General features: G+C 37.4%; 1 protein-coding gene and 1 long non-coding RNA gene across 2 annotated transcripts in view; both read right to left on the bottom strand.

Annotated features, from left to right (window-relative positions):
• Nucleotides 1-20736, bottom strand: part of SESN1 (sestrin 1) — a 109189-nt gene that overhangs the window by 45661 nt on the left and 42792 nt on the right. The gene's annotated exons all lie outside the window — the stretch shown is intronic.
• Nucleotides 2973-13345, bottom strand: LOC116549491. The gene is made up of 4 exons (XR_004267903.1): nt 13334-13345; nt 7491-7495; nt 5079-5094; nt 2973-4755 (listed from the first exon to the last, which is right to left on the bottom strand). It is a non-coding gene; the product is annotated as an uncharacterized LOC116549491 (long non-coding RNA).

Raw genomic sequence — 20736 nt, 5'->3', positions numbered from 1 at the left:
AGGTCCCTCTACAATTATCTTCAGAGCTTAAGGTAGCACAGTTAAGTAGAAAGAATCTGAACTTTAAAAACAAGATCTAGATTGCAATCCCAGCACATTATTTTATCTCCTCATGCCTTAGATTTTCATTCGTAAAATGGGAGGGGCCATACTTCATAGGATGGTTCTAAGAGCAAAATTCAATAATATGAAAACTGCTAGAAACAGGCAAGTTACTGTATGACAGTGCCAGAATGTTGGATTCAGATTGCCATCTGTACAGGAGAAATATTTATTATAAATAAAGAACAAGCTTTTAGTTAACAGTGCCCCTTGTAATTGATTTCAGCCATGTTTCTGTTAGTGATAAGATGACAATCAGATGGATTTAAGCGTTTGTAAAGAAGCAGAGGCAAGGCTCAAAGCATCAGCATTAGAGTCGAACAATCTGGGTTACAAGGGTAAATTAAATCTCATAGCCTCGACGTCCTCACCCATACAATTGGCATGATAACACAGCAGTCTTAGAGAGCTACAAGATTACATGAAATCATGTACAGTGAGTGGTTAATAGTAAGCGGTCAGTAAATATTAGTTGTGGGACCTACCTAGCAAGAACTATAGTACATTGAACCAGCTGTCCTGTCTTACTTGGAATACAAATTAATTATTTAGCACAGCATTTGTTAAACACCCATACTTTTACTCCTTTTCTTCATGTTTCGGGCTTGAATAATATGTATTTAAGATAAAAATTATTAGGTATTGATGTACTTTTTAAAATTTGGTATTTGTAATGGTATAATTACTTCTTTCAATTACAATATTTACTAAGTATCTGTAAATAAATAAATTTACACTCACTGATTTTACATATTAGAGAATCTATATTTTAAATCTATATTTTAAATATTGAATATCATCTCTTATTTATCAATTCTTTGAGTATCTTTTATGATTGATATATTTCCAAGAAAATCTGCTGGTCAACACTGTAGAAATGGGTAGTTATCCCTAGCATCTATTCTCTCCTTCATCCATGGTTAATAAAAGCTCAAATTTTCAGCTGGGCACATTGCCACTCAGAATGAAGACCATATTATCCAGTTTTCCCGCTGGGTGTGATCAAGTTACTAAGCTCTAGCCAGTGAGATATAAAAGGGAATGGAGTGTGCATAGTGAATGTCACTAAGGTGAGAAAGCATATGCTCACTCTCCCAGTAAATTCTTCCTCTGTCTGCAATGTGGATGCGATGGCCAGAGCTGGAGCTGTCTTGGAGACGGAAGCCACATCTTGATACTGTTGGAACAACAGAGAAGGGATTTGAGTTCCTGATGACTATGGAGCTGCTAAACCAGTCCTGGATTGCCTTCAATTGCAGGGAAGAAAGCAAACCTTCCTGTTTAAGAACTTTTATATCAGGGTTTCTGTCACTGGCAGCCTAATCACATCCTAAATAAAAAAGAGAAAATGAAATTTCAATTTCATTTATTTTCTTAATACTTTTTTTCTCAACTTATGGTGAGAAAGAAGAGATGGTGTTAGGAAGAGAAAAGGGGCAAGAGGATTCATTCAGCTGCCCCACCTACTGCTATAGTTATCATATTCCTAACTTGTCTTTTACCCTCACCTACTCTAGGGTCAATTTTGCTCTTCATTCTAGTAGTTCGACTCCAAAAAAGAACTGACCCCAAAACACCATTCATTTGTTCATTACTCACTCAACAAATGCCTGCTGAGCATCTAGTGTGTGTTAGATGCTGAATAAAACAGACTTCTAACTTCAGAGAGCTAAGTCAGGCATTTAAAAAAATGTACATTAAATTTTGATCTGTGGTCCCAAATTTTCTTACAGGATTGAAGTAAAAGACTGAGTATAAAAGACTGGGAGAGAGCGGACATATGGAGTGATAGGAAGAACCTTAGTACTGGAAATAATATAGAAAATAGGACGATGAGGACTCTGAGGGACAAAGGCAAAGATGTGACTACCCAGCACAGGAAAAAAGAGGAAAAAGGAAAAGAACGCATTCATTGGCCCTTCCTGGGCTTCATATAGCCTTAGAACCTCTGTCACTTTTTTTTTTTTTTTTTTAAGAGATGGAGTCTCACTCTGTCACCCAGGCTGGAGTGCAGAGGAGCGATCTCAGCTCACTGCAACCTCCACCTCTGGGTTCAAGCAATTCTCTTGCCTCAGCCTCCTGAGTAGCTGGAACTACAGGTGCACACCGCCATGCCTGGCTAATTTTTTTTTTTTTTTTTTTTTTTTGTATTTTAGTAGAGATGGGGTTTCACCGTGTTGCTCAGGCTGGTCTTGAACTCCTGAGTTCAGGCAATCTGCCCTGCCTTGGCCTCCCAAAGTGCTAGGATGACAGGCGTGAGCCACTGTGCACAGCTTTTTTTTAATTTTATTTTTAAGAGAAGGGGTCTCACTCTGTTGCCCAAGCTCAATCATAATGCATTGCTGCCTCAAAGTCCTGGGCTCAAGTGATCCTCCCACCTCAACCTCCCCAGTAGCTGGGACTACAGGTGCATGCCACCATACCCAGCTAATTTATTTTTATTTTTGTAGAGATGGAGTCTTGCTATGTTATTCAGGCTGGTCTCAAACTCCTGGCCTCAAGTGATCCTCCTGCCTCTGCCTCCTGAAGTGCCAGGATTATAGACATGAACCACTGTACCTGGCCCTCTGTCATATATTAATGATTAATAGGGACAAGCTTATAATTAAACTTCTGTAACTTCTAGAGCATAGTAATTGTCCTCCTTATATCTGCCCTTTGCATTGTTAAAATCAAAGACTTTCAGAAACCCTCAAAAGGCTCCCTGTCATTCTTTTCCAATTCTAGGCCCCATTCAGAATTTCCACCCCATTCCAGCCTCTTATTAGGAACTTTCCTACCAATGTACCCTTAGGGAAGACAGGAGTCAGTCATCAGAATAGGGAGGGAGGGAGTGCTGTTGAAATTCTCAGTTAAAATTTACTTTTAGGTTTTTTTTTCATAGAAATATTGCTAGAGTAGAATCTAAACTTCATTTCTGCTTCCAGCTTTATAGTTCAGCAACCCTACACAGTTAAAATCAGCTTTTGTGGGTTGGCTTAAGGGTTTGTCTGAGTGAGAAAGTAAGTTCAGAGTTTCAAATAATTAATATGAATTTTAACTTTAGAGTATAGTTCTTTTGTGAGGAATGGAAAGCTTAACTGTCATTCTTTGCCTAATAGAAAGATGGCACGGCACTACTATTGTTACACACTTGGCTCCAGGAGAATGAAAAAGAAACAAACCAGCTACTGATGCTGGGATTCAGTGTTTTTTGTTTGTTTTTACCTGAGGTTTGAGGGAAAGTATATTTATTGAATACTACTAAATCAGGTTAACTGTGACAAGTAGTTCTTAATACAGTATAATATGATATGATAAAAAAAATTTCTCTTAGGTTGTGGTTTTAACACTTCACAAGTAGTTTCTTTTCCTGTTAACTTTCAGACAACTCTGCTTAAGCCTAAGCTAAATACCAGGAGGAAGTGCTACCACAATTTTAGCTTTCTTGTTTCCAGTTGAGCTATTATTCTCACCTTTTCCCCATTAGTAAAGTATCATACATTCACTTACAGTTCTCTTTCTAGCCTAATAAAAAATGGTCTTAAAATAATTACAGTAAAATAATAAAATAATCATAAATCTGAGAGAGAAAAATAGGCAAACTGCCCCATCAGTACTAACAAAAAAGCTTGCAGATGTTTAAAAACTTTCTTTGGCTTTGGTTCAGCAGCTTGGTCAGGAAACTTACTGACCAAGATCCCTTGTCTTTTTCTATAGGGCCCCTGCCCATAATGTGCTGGCAAAATAATAGCTGTTGTTATATTCCTGATACAGCACAAAAAGGCATGAAAACATTCTAAGTAGTAAAAACAATCTGTCTTTCCCCAATGGGCCATAAGTCCAGAAAAACAAGTTACCTCATTTATGAACCCTCCTATTTAAGACTCTGTGACACAACAATATTGCATTACTATTTTCTATTAAAATGTACTTTCAAATCAAAATCTTAGCTAAAATGTCCAGCAAGGTCACAAAAATCTTGTTTTTTTCTCTTATCCTTTTAAATTGGAATTTAGGGCACAGAAAAGAAGTATGTTTTTATTTCACCTAGTAAACATTACTAGGCCATAGAAACCGTAACACTCCACTAATTAGTATCTTTGCATAGCAAAAATTAAAGCAATCTTAATTCACAGGGATGATTCTGAAATATACAAAGATGTTAAAATTCCCTCTATTAAACAATGCAATTATTAATATATTCAGTATCTAGTCCAATTTGATGTAATAATTATAGAATTTCAGAGCTAAAACAATTATAAAATAAGTTGGGTGAAGCTAGAATAGATTTGGAACATCTAAGTATTGATACACTCATTCTATAGATGAAGAAATTGAGAAAATTGAGAACCAGAGGCAAAATATATGGTTTTAATGTCAAAATACTGATTACATTATAGTTTTCAGAAACTTGGACAACCATCTATAAAATTGGGGTTGGCCTTATGATTTGCTACAGTATATGGCTGCTTGTTTGGTATAATTTCAGAAATGCTCTTACCAAAAGAAAAAAAAAGGCACAGAAATTTGTCACCCAAATTCTTCCTCAGAGATAAAAATAGTAAAATGATATCTAGTCATCTTCTATTTACATATTTAGTTGAGGTTCAATGATGCCTATAATTCTATAAGCAGACTAATTCCATTATTTTTGTTAAAATGCAAGTACCACTCTCGCCACTCTTACTCAACATAGTCCTGGAAGTTCTAGTCAGGGCAATAGGCAAGAAAAGTAAATAAAAGCCATACAGATAAAAAAGGAATAAATACAACTGTCCTTATTTATAGAAGACACATTATGTATATAGAAAATCCTAAGGAATTTATAAAAAACATCAGGTATTCCACAGGTTGCAGAATACAAAGTTAATATACAAGAGTGAGTTGCTTTCCTATAGACCATCAATGAACAATTAGAATTTGAAATTTTAAAAAATTACAATAAAAAATAAAATAGGTATAAATCCAACAAAATATGTACAGACTCTATATACCAAAAACTACAAAACTCTGATCAAATAAATCAAAGATCCAAATAAGTGGAGAAATACTTAATGTTCATAGATTGGAAGACTCAATACTATTAAAGTGTCCATTTTGGGCCGGGCGCGGTGGCTCAAGCCTGTAATCCCAGCACTTTGGGAGGCCGAGGCGGGTGGATCACGAGGTCAAGAGATCAAGACCATCCTGGTCAACATGGTGAAACCCCATCTCTACTAAAAATACAAAAAATTAGCTGGGCATGGTGGCACGTGCCTGTAATCCCAGCTACTCAGGAGGCTGAGGCAGGAGAATTGCCTGAACCCAGGAGGCAGAGGTTGCGGTGAGCCGAGATCGCGCCATTGCACTCCAGCCTGGGTAACAAGAGCGAAACTCCGTCTCAAAAAAATAAATAAATAAATAAATAAATAAAATAAAGTGTCCATTTTTCCCATCTGTAAGTTCAACATTCCAATTAGAATCCTGGCAAGCTATTTTGTAAATACGAACAAACTGATTCAAAATTTTATATGAAAAGGCAAAAGACCTAGAAGAACAGTCAGACTGTTTTCATGACTTACTATAAACTACAGTAATCAATACAACATAATATTAGTGAAAAGACAGATACATGACAGATCAATGGAGGAGGATAGATAGCCTAGAAATAGACTGATAAAAATATGGTCGTTGACTTATTGTTAACAAAGAAGTGGCCAGGCGTGGTGGCTCATGCCTGTAATCCCAGAACTTTGGGAGGCCCAGGCAAGAGGACTGCTTGAGCCTAGGAGTTCAAGATCAGCCCAAGCAACACAGGGGACTCCATTACAAAAAAAAAAAATCACCCAGGCATGGTGGCATATGCCTGTCTGTGGTCCCAGCTACTTGGGAGGCTAAGACAGGAGGGTCGCCTCAGCCAAGGAGACTGGGGCAGTGAGCTGTGATCACACCACCACATTCCAGTTTAGGTGACAGAGTGAGACCCTGCCTAAAAAAAAGGAGCACAGGCAATTCAATGGAGAAAGGATAGTTTTTCCACCAAGTGATGATGAAATAATAGGACATCCATATGCAAAGAAAAGAAAAGAGAAAAAGAGGAAGAAAGCAAAATGACTTGACAGAAACCTCATACCCTTAACAAAAAGTAACTCAAAATGGATCACAGACCTAAACTTAACACACAAGACTAAAAACCATCTAGAAATAAATGTAAGAGAATATCTAGATCTAGATCACCCTGAGTGATCTCACTCTTTCACAACTGATCAAACCTGTAATTACCTCTCAGTCCTTTCTCCTTAATCTGAGGCCTATTTCTTTTTTCCTTTTTTTCTTTTTTTTTTTGAGATGGAGTCTTACTTTGTCAACCAGGCTGGAGCGCAGTGGTGCGATCTTGGCTCTGCAACCTCTACCTCCCATGTTCAAGCGATTCTCCTGCCTCAGCCTCCAGAGTAGCTGTGACTACAGGTGCCCGCCACCATGCTCAGCTAACTTTTATATTTTTAGTAGAGACAGGGTTTCACCGTGTTGGCCATGATGATCTTGATCTCTTGACCTTGTGATCTGCCCACCTCAGCCTCCCAAAGTGCTGTGATTTACAGCTGTGAGCCACCACACCCGACCTCTGAGGCCTATTTCTTTATCTACCTATTTAATCTTGATGTCACACAGACATCTCAAATCAAAAAATAAAAAATAAAAAACAATTCATCACCTTCCCCACACCCACTGCACTATGCTACCACTTCTTATATTCCCTATTTCCATGAGGGCCTCATTCATTATACATCCAGTTGTCCAGTGCAGACAACTGCAAGTCTGTACCTAGCTAGGCTCCTCTGACACCTTACTAACCTCTTGTCAAGTTCTGAATATTCTACATCCTAGAAACTGTCAAATCTATCCCCTATCCTCAGACTCACTCCCAATCCCCATCAATACAGACCCTCATCATGTCTCTCCTGGATAAGAGCAATAGCCTCCTTTCTGTCTCAATGCCTTTGCCGCTTTCTAGCCTATTCTCTACACTGGAACAATCTTTCCAAAATGCAGATCTGATGATAAAACAATCCTTGATAGGTTCCCCCCAACTTTCAAAAGAAAAGCCAGATTCTTCACATGGCATATAATTCCCTTTCAGATCTCATCTCTGCCTATGTTTCCAATGATATGAGTTCAACTTACTCACAGTTCTTCAAACATAGCAACTCTCATGGTTCTATACTTTTGCACATACAAATCTCTCTCACCAGAGCACCCTATCTCCCACTTCTTCAACTGGCCACTCCTTAGTCAGGCTTCAGAAGCCAGCAGAGGCACTACTCTTCCACAGAGCCCGCCCTGACTACTACCTTTCTGTGTTCCCTCATCCCCAACCATCCTAAGCTTTTGCAGGATTCTCTTGCATGGCACTTATCAGTATATACCATAACTGCCTGTTTATCTTGCCCACCTGTCTGTGAGCTCCTTGAGAATGAGGCCTTTGCCTTATTTGTTTCCCCAGTGTCTGGCAAGGAGTGTTGCAAGAGCAGATAATACATGTTTCTGAAATAAACAAATAAATATGAGACACGATATAGAAGAACTCTGATTGGAAGTAAGAATTTGACTTTGAACCCATATGGATTGAATAAAGTGTATTCTGTCCTTCGTGCTAAATGAAAAACGAATGCCTCAACCTTCAATAATTCACACACTTTGGAACATAAGTAAAAAATATTACATTTACAAGCTTAAAAAAATCTAATACAATATTTCTGCTGTCAACATTCACTGAAACAGTGACAAGAAGAATGACCTTCACAAATGCCCTCCCTTAATCTTTTTGTCTTTCAAGATTACAAGGGCCTCAGTAAACATTCAGCTATCTCCAACTGGCCCTGCTTAAATGTGGTGTAGGCAGTTTACCACAGGTGAATAATTTGAGGAGCTACCATCCTGAGACGTTCATTCCTCCACCTCCCTTGTTTACTTGTCTTGAGAACTGCACCATTAGTATTGCACCATGGGTTTAGTTAACAAAAGTAGTGAAAGTACTTTTAAAGGATTACTGTTAAAATGTAGTGACTGCATAGGAAATACCAAATAAGGCTGTGCTCTGAAAAGGCAGTTACCTTCTCTAACTTCAACCTTTAACACAAGCAGGTTTATTAGAACAGATAGAAGGGCCTCCACAAAATCTTTCACAGAGGCTCTCTAACCTCTGAAAGGAGTGAACCCCTACCACAGGGGATAACATGGTGACCAGCCTGTGAGTAGCTGGCCACAAGTGGGAGAATTTTTTGTGTCAAATTTTAAAATCTTATTCTCTAATATAGCTATGCTTATTTTTAACCTAAAATAATACTTTTTATTACTTACCAGTTAAATTACCCTTCTCCTTCTCATGCCTGCCTCCTATTTCCCCGATTCTAAATTCCAGAAAGATATGTCACAATTTATTCTGTGTGTTCCTGCATACCCTGGGATATGGCCATATATCCCAGGCTATAATCATACTTCAATGTGTGAAGTTCAGAGCTATAAAAAGTGACAGGATGAGTACTTAAAACATAACAATGGTTTCCTTCTGTTTCCTCCACTAAATAGCAAGTGTCTCTAGGACTTAGTGTCTTTATCCTTTTTGCCTAGCACACTTCTTTGTACAGAGCTAGCTTTCAACAAACACCTGTAGAACGTATGTATGAATGAATGACAGCTCTGATTTCTGCAAGGCTTGGAGAGCATCTTGGCACATAAGAGCAAGAAACGTTAGTATCAAAAAAAGAGGATGAATGGATTTTTAAAATGTGTAATATACACACAACGGAATATTATTCAGCCATAAAAAAGAAGGAATCCTGTCATTTACAGCAACATGGATGGAACTGAAGTTATAAGTAAAATAAGCCAGGAACAGAAAGTTAAACATCGTATGTTCTCAGTCATATGTGGAAGCTAAAAAAAAGTTGATCTCATGGAAGTAAAAGGTAGAACTGAGGTTACTAAAGACTAGGAAGGGTAGGCGGATGGGGGAATATAAAGACAACTGCTAAAATATACAAAATTATAGCCAGATAGGCAGAATAAGTTCTAGTGTTGCACAGCTAGAACTATGACTACAGTAGGATGACTATAGTTAACAATATTATATATTTTCAGATAGCTAGAAGGGAGGAAATTGGATGCTCCCAACACAAAGAAATGATAACTGATTGAGATGATGGATTTGCCAATTACCCTGATCTGATCACTGTGCATTGTAATTGAAACATAACTACATACCTCATAATTATGTACAATTATTATGTGTCAGTTAAAAAATAAAAAATAAAAAAGAAGAGAGGGGCTTATATTAATATATTATCTACTAATATTGATATATAATATATATTATGTTGAAATCATTACATATATATTTACATGTACTTTTTAAAATAACATAGAACTGAAAGAAAGTTAACTTACACACACAAAAACTTTTTTAAAAATTCTCAAGAAAGTTGCATCATAGGAATTAAATGTTGAAACAAATACCCAGAGAAGAGGAAGTAAATAAACCTAATGTTTGACTTTAGCTTAAAACACACGTAGGTTAACAGCTTCAAAAGAATTTTTAGAATGAAGATTTACAAAACCGTGTTGTAAAATACAAAAAAGGAAAGGCTGTAAGTAAAGGAACAACAACAACAAATGATTTTTAAAACTCTGTATATGAAGTAAAAATATTGACCAATTTAGTGAAAAAGCCAAACTGGTGGATAGGCATCTGATTTAACTACTTTTTCACTTTTCAACAGGTTTTATGGGATGATACAATCTTGCTCTACTCACAATGGAAGGGAGGAACTTCAAATCTAAACATGTCCAAACAGCAATAACTGGCCCAACTGGGAGCTGTTCAAAGACTGACCAATTGTGCTACCAGCTGAAGGTGGCGTCTGTATGCAAATAGCACCATTAAGTAGCAGTCAAAACATTCAGGGAATACATCTCCAACCTAGAAAAGACACACAGAATGCTATTTTTAAAATTGTTTTTAAAGAGTCATTTTGGTGAGGCGCAGTAGCTCATGCCTGTAATCCCAGCACTTTGGGAGGCCAAGGTGGGCGGACTGCCTGAGCTCAGGAGTTTGCGAACAGCCTGGGTAACATGGTGAAACCCCATCTCTACTAAAAAAAATACAAAAAATTAGCCGGGCATGGGAGCGTGTGCCTGTAGTCCCAGTTACTCGGAAGGCTGAGGCAAGAGAACTGCTTGAACCCAGAAGGCAGATTGCACCACTGCACTCCAGCCTGGGTGACACTGCAAGACTCTTCAGCAAAAAAAAAGTCATTTTAATGTATAGTGAATCACAGATTTTCCATCTTTCCATAGATAAAGTATGGTAAGTCTTTAAATATTTAAAATAGACTTTAAATATATAAAACTGATTGAAGGAGGAAAAATTAGTTGGACTGGTCTGAATGACTGATGAAATTAACTTCCTAAGAGAGGCAGGCAAACATCAGAGCAGTCTCCGACTTTCAAATAACCTATCTATACAAATGGGCAGGCAGCAGAAGTTCCCTCCCACCCCTAAATCACAATACAAACTTACACAATTCTTAACTAAGGTATCTCAGCCTAAAAGCAAAAGCTGATTTCCAGTCTGACCACAGGAAGAATAACCCTCCAAGAAAGTCATCTTCTTTTAGTAATGATAAGAAATTAAGAAAATACTGCTGCCACCACTCACTCACCCACCACTAGCCTCCCGTCCTTTCCATACTTAATTTCTGGTCTCCAGGTTCCAGCCTAACAAGGGAAGGTGAGAAGGAACAAACACAGCTTCTACTACTTAGGTAGGGAAAATGTGGTCCTCAGCCACAGCTCCATAGAAATAAATAACATTGTAAGTGGAAGTTGGTTATGGTTAAAGTTGTTCAATTAGCAGGACTTCAGGTAAGAAGGGTTGAATACCTTTTTTGAACTGATTCCTGAAGCTAATCACCAAGTACAGGTATTGATCGACTTACGACCTATGCAACTTACAACCGTTCGACTTTACGACCACAATCACAAGCCACGACTGCTCCGCGTCTGGCAGCGCAAACGTTGCCCAGCTGGGCGTACGACAGTGCGGACCAGCTTCCGGCAGCACTACCATCTCCACGTGCACCATTTCAACTGTTATCCCAGACTCGGTACAGCAATTTGTGTTTTGTGTCTTGGATATTTTTCATCAAACCCCTCCCAATAAACTTCTTACACATTTCGAAGCAATGGACCCAAACATCGAACGATTTGCAAGGATTGAACGGATGGCGCACGATGTGTTTCGTCCGTATCGTGAAATTTATGAAGAAAAAAAGAAACATACAATTCAGACAAAGCTCACCAAGTTTATGAAAAAACCAACTCCAGTAACCCCAACAGCTGCCTCAGATGACGACATCAACGATCCGCAGCCAAGCACCAGCGGCCAATAAAATGTTTTGTACATGTTTATATATTTTGATATGTTTTGCAATTGGGAAAATGTTTCCTATGGTATTTTTTACACCTGTATTTTGTATTTTTGTATGCACCTGTATTTTGTAATTTTATATGTTTTGCAAATATTAAACCAGTTGTACTGGTAATGCAGTGTTTTACTTAAACCTGACGAATGTAAAAATAAGAAACAAAATGGTGTAGAGATGATACAAATGGCATAAAATGAACAAAGAAAATTATGATATATAACAATGAAAGAAAATTATGATAAAATATGACTTAAAGATTTTTTTTTCCATTTATTTATTTTATTGCATTTTAGGTTTTGGGGTACATGTGAAGAACATGCAAAATTGTTGCATAGGTACACACGTGGCAGTGTGATTTGCTGCCTTCCTCCCCATCACCTACATCTGGCATTTCTCCCCTTGCTATCTCTCCCCAGCTCCCCACCCCCTATTGTCCCTCCCCTATTTCCCCCCAACTGACCCCAGTGTGTAGTGTTCCCCTCCCTGTGTCCATGTGTTCTCATTGTTCAACACCCGCCTATGAGTGAGAACATGCGGTGTTTGATCTTCTGCTCTTCTGTCAGTTTGCTGAGAATGATGGTTTCCAGGTTCATCCATGTCCCTACAAAGGACATGAACTCATCTTTTTTTATGGCTGCATAATATTCCATGGTGTATATGTGCCACATTTTCCCTATCCAGTCTATCGTCGATGGGCATTTGGGTTGGTTCCAGGTCTTTGCTATTGTAAACAGTGCTGCAATGAGCATTCGTGTGCACGTGTCCTTATAGTAGAACGATCTGTAATCCTTTGGATATATACCCAGTAATGGGATTGCTGGGTCAAATGGAATTTCTATTTCTAGGTCCTTGAGGAATCGCCACACTGTCTTCCACAGTGGTTGAACTAATTTACACTTCCACCAACAGTGTAAAAGTGTTACTATTTCTCCACATCCTCTCCAGCATCTGTTGTCTCCAGATATTTTAATGATCACCATTCTAACTGGTGTGAGATGGTATCTCAATATAGTTTTGATTTGCATTTCTCTGATGACCAGTGATGATGAGCATTTTTTCATATGTTTGTTGGCCTCATGTATGTCTTCTTTTGTAAAGTGTCTGTTCATATCCTTTGCCCACTTTTGAATGAGCTTGTTAGTTTTTTTCTTGTAAATCTGTTTTAGTTCTTTGTAAATTCTGGATATCGGCCCTTTGTCAGATGGGTAAACTGCAAAAATTTTTTCCCAATCTGTTGGTTGCCGATTCACTCTAATGACTGTTTCTTTTGCTGTGCAGAAGCTGTGGAGTTTGATTAGGTCCCATTTGTCTATTTTGGCTTTTGTTGTCAATACTTTTGGTGTTTTGGTCATGAAGTCCTTGCCTACACCTATGTCCTGAATCGTTTTGCCTAGATTTTCTTCTAGGGATTTTATGGTGTTAGGTCTTATGTTTAAGTCTTTAATCCATCTGGAGTTAATTTTAGTGTAAGGTGTCAGGAAGGGGTCCAGTTTCTGCTTTCTGCACATGGCTAGCCAGCTTTCCCAACACCATTTATTGAACAGGGAATCCTTTCCCCATTGCTTGTTTTTGTCAGGTTTGTCAAAGATCAAATGGTTGTAGATATGTTGTGTTGCCTCCGAGACCTCTGTTCTGTTCCATTGGTCTGACTTAAAGATTTTTATAACATAATTTCACAGTACTGTACATATAGCCTACTCAACTTATGACCAAATCGTGTTACGACTGCTCTGGTTGGAACCAATTGTGGTCGTAAGTCGAGCACTAGCTGTATTAATATATACAGCTATATTATATATATATTAATATATATAATATATATATAATATATATATATTAATATATATTAGACACAGAAATATAACTTGAGTCCTAAACAACTAATTTGCTAACTAACTTCACAATGATTTAAAACTTCTTTTGGGTCAGTAGCTTTAAAGTTGGTTTTATAAAACAGCAGGGTGCCATAAAATTTCACAGAGGATCAGAATATTTTATTAGAAAGATTTTTAAAAATTGCTTATTTACCAAACATTGAAATTGAGTCAGACAATGATGGTGCTACTTTAGTGAAAAATGTAACAAATGTGTTGATTATTTTTAACACAAAAGAAGTGAACAAGCTGCAACATTATATATTAGTATGTAATACTACATGAATGGACTCTTTGAAGGAGAAAATATAACGCTTTCAGGAATGTTTAAATAGGGTCACCTGATTACCTTTTTGCTTATCATTAAAGGTCAAATATAAGGTTCAAAAGTATGAAAAACATTTAAAAGGTTGTAGAATTATAAAGAGTTTGGAAATTGTGGTCACTGGTTTTCTATTTTTCTGTAATTGAATACAAGATAAAATTGATAAATCATTAATGTAACATTGTCTTACTCCATCTCCTGCCACTGTAACCGAATACCTGAGACTGGGTAATTTATAAAAAACATCTTTCGTTTTGTTTTCTCTCACAATTCTGGAGGCTGGAAAGTCCAGGGTCAAGATGCTGGCATTTGATCTGGTAAGGTCCTTCTTACTATGTCCTTACAAGGCAGAAAACAGAGGAACAAAGGTGAGTTAGCCAAACCCTGTGGGAAGCCTCTTTTATAAGGACCTTGATTCCATTAATGAAGGAGCAGCCAGTCCTCTGGCCTAATCACCTCTTAAAGTCCCCACCTCTTAATACTATCACATTAGCAATACCTGAATTTTGGAGGGACACATTCAAACCATAGCAGACATCAATGGCTTTTTATTAGGTTGGTGCAAAAGTAATTATGGTTTTTGCCATTACTTTTAATAGAACAGATGTAAAAGAAAAGTTTCAAACCAGAGTCAGACAGGTAGCTGCAAATACATCAAAATGAAGATTCAAGAAAGCAAGGAACTTTTACTTATCTTATTATAATCTCATCCCCTTGACCTAAAACAGTGCTCGACACTTTGCAGTTGCTCAGTAAATACTTGTCAGATAAATGAATGAATGAAGTTTCCCCCTATATGTTCCAGAAATATTTGAGAAAATTTTAAAGATAATTTTTGTTACTATAAAGCTAGGTTTTGCTGTAAGAAAGTATAAACTATGTTGATTAAAATATATAAACATAAATACAAAATGATTAAAATTGATCATAGTCCTACGACTCAAGGAAAGCTACTGCTATTACAACATACTGGTATATTTACTTTCAGTTCTCTTTCTTATGTGTATCTTTAGACAGTTGAGATCAAACATTACTTAAAATAGTTTATCTAGACTTCAGTGTTCACTTAAAGTTTTAGTGTAATCTTTTCCCAAAATTATTGAAAATGAGGGTATTCATTATTAAATACTTTTAAAATGTTATATTTAAACATTCCAAAAGGCCTGAAAACAATTTTTATTGACAAACAGGTTTTATATGTTACTGGTTATATATTATTCTCTAGTCACTGATATTGAATTTGTGATTTATAGGCTTAAAGGCAAAACTATACTACAGGAACCATTTCAACCATCAAGTATGCAGTTTTGAGAGGAGTCAGAATATTCCTTTAGTTCATTCATTTGTCCCTACACTTGACAAATATTTATTGTTGACTTAATCCAGAGTAAGTACTGAGAATAGGATGAACAACTATACAGCTGCTACCCCACAGAGCTTATAATCTAGTCAAGGGAGACACATTAATCAAATAATCAATTAATTAATTAAAAGTTGTACATGTTAGCAATAAGAGGTATATGGTCATATATGTCACTATAAAATAAAAGGACTAGACTGGTGTGTGTGTGTGTGTGTGCGCGCGCACGTGCGCATGCATAGCAGGGAATTGGGGATATGAGGTAGGTTGAGAATAATTTTGTCTAACATGTAACAAGTGCTTCATTCAATGCTAGTCAGGCCTGTGTTGCAAACATTAAATGGCTTCTCTCATTTTTTTATTTAATAATCACAGTATCTTATAAGTAAGAATTATCTTCCCTCACTTTACAAATAAAGAAATTGGGGCTCAGAGTTAGGTCAAATAATTTACTTAAGATTACACAGCCAGTAAATAATGAACTGGATGAAAACCCAGACAATAAAACAGCAGAGCCCTTAAGTTATATGCTGCATATCCCACTTCCCTGCATAACTGACAATTATACTGAGATATAACGGATAAGCTGGTGTTAATAAAGCATAGTGGTGGAGGGGAAGAGAGACTACTCAAGACAGGAGAGACTGCTATAAATTAAAGTGCGAACAACAACAGTAACAAAGCCAGTGAACTAAATAAGAACACAGAGAGCAATGGGAAATATGGAGATGAGTCTGGGAGGTGAGGCTGGACCGGCAGTGAAAGCCCTCATGGCCCACATGAAGGAAGCTGGCATTCCTAAATGCAACTGAGAAGGCATTATATACTTTCACTGCTTTTATTTGAAATTCAAACACTTAAGGGAAAGAAAATTAATAAAGGTTGGATTTCGTGAAGAACTAGAAAGAGGAATACTTGCTCAGTTTGAAAATATTTTCTAGGATCTATCATATCTGTATTAACAAGTATCCATACTTCAGGAATAAAAGTGGTAGCTTTTAAATACCCTTTAAAATAAATCAAATGTAGACAAATTTAACAGAGGTTTGGGTTTTCCTTCTGGGCCTGAGATGTGTCAACTAAAGAGGATTCTATACAGAGTACTAGAAAATGGCTTTGGGCTAGGCTGTGACGGTGTAGGTCAATCAGCCCCACAGCCGATCTAGAAGTAAGGAAAGTTGACACAGACTTCAGTCATAGAAGTACAGTAGACCAGGAATGATGGTATTAGAGTTACGAAAATGGAAACAGTAAAATACTATGCTTACTAGAAAAACTTAGGCTATTCATCAGGCTATCGGAGGCAAGGGTAGAAGGAAAGCAGCAAAAGGTATTTCCAAGATACATTCTGGAAACATCCTCTCTAGATGCCAACAATCACAATATGACAACATTGTATGCTCCGCAGTGTTTTAAAACTTTCAGCAGCTTTGGTCCTTGGACAATATAATTCCTGTTAACATGCAGATCCACTGCAATATTAATTTATTCACATGGTCCTTTGAATCTCATAGGTTCAGAATATTTTTTTGGTTTTGTTTCATTTTTGTTTTTTTTTGAGACAGAGTCTCGCTCTGTTGCCAGGCTGGAGATCTCAGCTCCCTGCAACCTCTGCCTCCTGGGTTTAAGAGATTCTCATGCCTCAACCTCCCGAGTGGCTGGGATTACACACGCCACCCATGCCTAGCTAATTTTTGTATTTTTAGTAGAGGCAGGGTTTTGCCATGATGACCAGGCTGGTCTCAAACTCCTGGCCATCTTTACTTTGGAATTACTCCACCCACCTCAGCCTCCCAAAGTGCTGGGATTACAGGCATGAGAATGTTTTGATTCCATATTTCTGAATGCATTTTTATTAACTAGAATTATATCAATAATAATAAATTTCATCTAGAAAGTATTTTCTGGCCAGGCATAGTGGCTCATGCCTGTAATCCTAGCCCTTTGGGAAGCCGAGGCGACTGATCAACTGAGGTTAGGAGCTCGAGACCAGCCTGGCTGGCCAACATGCTTAAACCCAGCCTCTACTAAAAATATAAAAGTTAGCTGAACGTGGTGGCACACACCTGTAATTCTAACTACTCGGGAGGTGAGGCAGGAGAATCACTTGAACCCTGGAGGCAGGGGCTGCAGTGAGCCAATATCGCAACCCCTGCACTCTAAGCTGGGGTGACAAGAGCGAAATTCCGTCTCAAAAAAAAAAAAAAGAATTTTCTGAAACAACTGAATTCTATGATTATCTACATAATGTAGTTATATCCAGCCTCTTTCCATTTTCAGCTTCTCAAAATCATTTTCATGGAAATTAATTCTTTTCCCATACATTTTACAATGACAATTGGATCATTAATCAGGTTTTGTCCATATCAAATTTGATCAGTTAGGGGTTCTGCCATTGTGAGTTATCTTTTGTGGTCATTATTTTTATCATATCTGAGCTCACCAATTTAACAAGAAAATTTAATTTTTCTTTCGTTGGCAATTACATTTACTTTGTACAAGGTTAGCAGTTTTCATCTTTATTTTGGAATTACTTCTTTTTGCCCGTTTTTCCCTTGCTTTTTTTTTTTTTTTTTTTTTGACAGAGTCTTGCTCTGTTGCCCAGGCTGGAGTGCAGTGGCGTGATCTTGGCTCACTGCAACCTCCGACTCCCAGGTTCAAGCCATTCTTCTGCCTCAGCCTCCCAAGTAGCTGGTACTACAGGCACTTGCCACCACGCCCAGCTAATTTTTGTATTTTTAGTAGAGACGGGGTTTCACCATATTGGCCAGGCTGAATTTTTTGTATTTTTAATATTATTGGTAAGAAGTTTCTTTGCCTTTTTTTCTTATTTTTAGTTTGGGGATGGGGGACCTGGGAAAAATTCCCCGAACATAGATCTAAGTAATTGTCAATTTAATTTTCTGCCAATTATTCATACCAACGATCAACGCCAAATTTACTTAAATATAGAAACTAAGACTAACTCTGGAAGTTATGATGATGGAATAGAACTTAAGCGTCATAAATCTTAAGAATATTAAAATAATAACTTGATTAACAAAGATAGATGAGAGGAAGGAAAAAACAAGTTCATTAATTTTCTCAGTTTAACAGAAGAAGAGTGATACAGTCTAAAGGTGAAATATACAGTTTCAAAAGATATTCTTATAACTGATTTTTTATAATCCTTAAAAAATACAGTAAATAATTCCTTTAGAGCTCTATTGTGAAGAAATATTATTTTTGCCCTAAGTGGAATTACTGATAAAAAGATAAAATTACATAACACCAATTTACATGCCTACAAGCAGTGTATAAGAAAGCCCATTTCATAACACCCTGACCTACACGAGGATCATCTCCTGAAAGACAATCTACTAAGGTAGCAGGCACACAAAAAATAGTCTCTTAAAGAACATCTTTGTTATTATGAAGTTGAACTTTTTTGCACACTTGTTCAAAATTTTTATTTATAACATCCATTTTTCTATTTTTGTCTTTTTCTGATTGACTTTAAGAGCTTCTTTACATATTAAGAATATTAGCTCTTTCATATGTGATACAACTCATTTTTCCAACTTGTGGTTTTATATTTTAAATTTAAGGTACTTTTTGATGTACTTAATTTTTATGCATTCAATACTATCTTTTCTATTAAAGCTTTCTTTTCTTGTTTTTATGCTTTAAAAGACCTTCCCTAACTTAAGGTCAAATGAAATAGCAGTTATATTTGTTAGTGTGAGGTAACACAACTCTTAGTGTGTGTTACCTCACACTAACAAATGTGAACAGCTGTTCCAGTATATTTATCAAACCAGCCTTTTGTCCGAAACTTATGGATATGTTTTCAAGGCATGACATCTGCTCATACAAGCTTCTAATCCTCACTTCTACCTGCTAATTGCTATGTGCTTCCCCTTCCTGAAGACAGAGTCCTCTTTCTACCTGGCCCCTGCGTGAAGAGAGGAAAGCGAGGACAGGATAATCCTCCTCATCTCCCTTCAATTTATTTTTTGCATCTAACTCCCTTCACTTTCCTCTCCAATCCTTCTTGGGTCCCTACCTTTTCAGATTCTACTTTCATGTTTCCAAGTTGTGTGGTATTTTTCAGAAATGTAATTTGGTACTAACTAATGAAAGAATACATAAAAAACAGAATGGTTATTTCAATCAACAATATAGTTTTCAAAAATCTAGTAACCACTAAAAATAAAATTATCATCAAGTAAAATAGTGCCTAACATATTATTTTTAAATTTCTAAAAATTTTGTAAGCTCTATATTAATTGTCCATGATATATGGTAGGTACTCAATGTTTGTTGTTGGGAAGAATTTATCTTTTTAGATCTGAAAACATAGGCATTGGGTATAGTTTTAGATTTCAGAATTTTTACTGCCAAAATATTTTATGCAAACAAACGTAAAAGAATACAAAGGAGAAAGTAACCGAAAATTTCCTCACAACTACTTATGATTCACAATTTAGTAACCTTTAGCTATATCTGTTAGGTAGGTGGCAGGAGAACTTTATTTCTATAACACCTAGAGAAACCAACACACTTTAAAAAGTCACTGGGTACAGTGGCTCATGCCTGTAATCCCAACTCTTTGAGAGGCCAAAGCAGGAAGACTGCTGGAGCCCAGGAGTTTAAGACCAGCCTGAGCAATATAAGGAGACCTCATCTTTACAAATAATTTAAAAATTAGCCAGCCATGGTAGTGTACATCTGTGTACGGTTCCAGCTACTGGGGAGGTTGAGACAGGAGAATAACCTGTGCCCAGGAGGTTGAGGCTGCCGTGAGCCACGACTGTACCACTCCAGTCTGGGTGACAGAGCAAGACTTTGTCTCAGAAAAAACAACAACAACACATTTTCTGGTCTACTTTTAATCTCCTAGAAGATGCATTGTTGACTTTAAGAACAGGCAATACAGCCATATTAAAAGTAGTCACTGTCATCAAATCCCTGGTAGTGGCTGACAATGAACAACAGTAGGCTAACCAAGTTCCATTTCCAACTTCCTTCTGTCTGTCTGTACTACAGAGACTGTGAAAATTAAACATTTGACTCCCCAGCCTCCCTTGAAAAGCTATGTTACACAGTTCTGACCAATGAGATACAAACAGAAATCTGCTAGCACTGCCTCTTTACTTTCTTTCTTACTGCTTAGTACATATTTGTGGTGTGTAGGAGGCAGCTTCCAAGATGGCTCCCAATGATGCTTGCCTCTTGAAGGGACTACATCCTTGTGTAGTCCCTTTCCATACCGTATCGGGTTCTGTGATGAAAGAATATGGCAGGAGTGCCAGCTCACTTCGAAGATTAGGTTATAAACAATATTGCAATGTCCATCTTGTTCTTGTCTCTATCTGTCCTCTCCCTCCTGACACACACACTCTAGACCCTCCCCACTCTCTCAGATCATTTGTTCAGAGAGAAGCCCATCGCCATGCCTTGAAGAGAAATCCCTGTGGTGAGGAACTGAATCCTCCTGCTGATAGTCCATGTCAGTTAGTTTAGAAAGCAGATCTCCAGCTCAACCAAGCCTTTAGAGGACTGCAGCCCCAGCTGGTATCTTGACTGTAACCTCAGGAGGGACCCTGAGCCAGAACCTCCCAGCTAAGCCACTCCTGAATTCTCAAA

The sequence above is a fragment of the Sapajus apella genome, unplaced genomic scaffold, assembly GCF_009761245.1.
Source record: "Sapajus apella isolate SASKATOON/1434 unplaced genomic scaffold, GSC_monkey_1.0 scaffold6, whole genome shotgun sequence".
Classification (NCBI taxonomy): Eukaryota; Metazoa; Chordata; class Mammalia; order Primates; family Cebidae; genus Sapajus; species Sapajus apella.
Note: the sequence above shows the minus strand (reverse complement) of the source record. Positions and strands in the feature narration are given on the sequence as shown.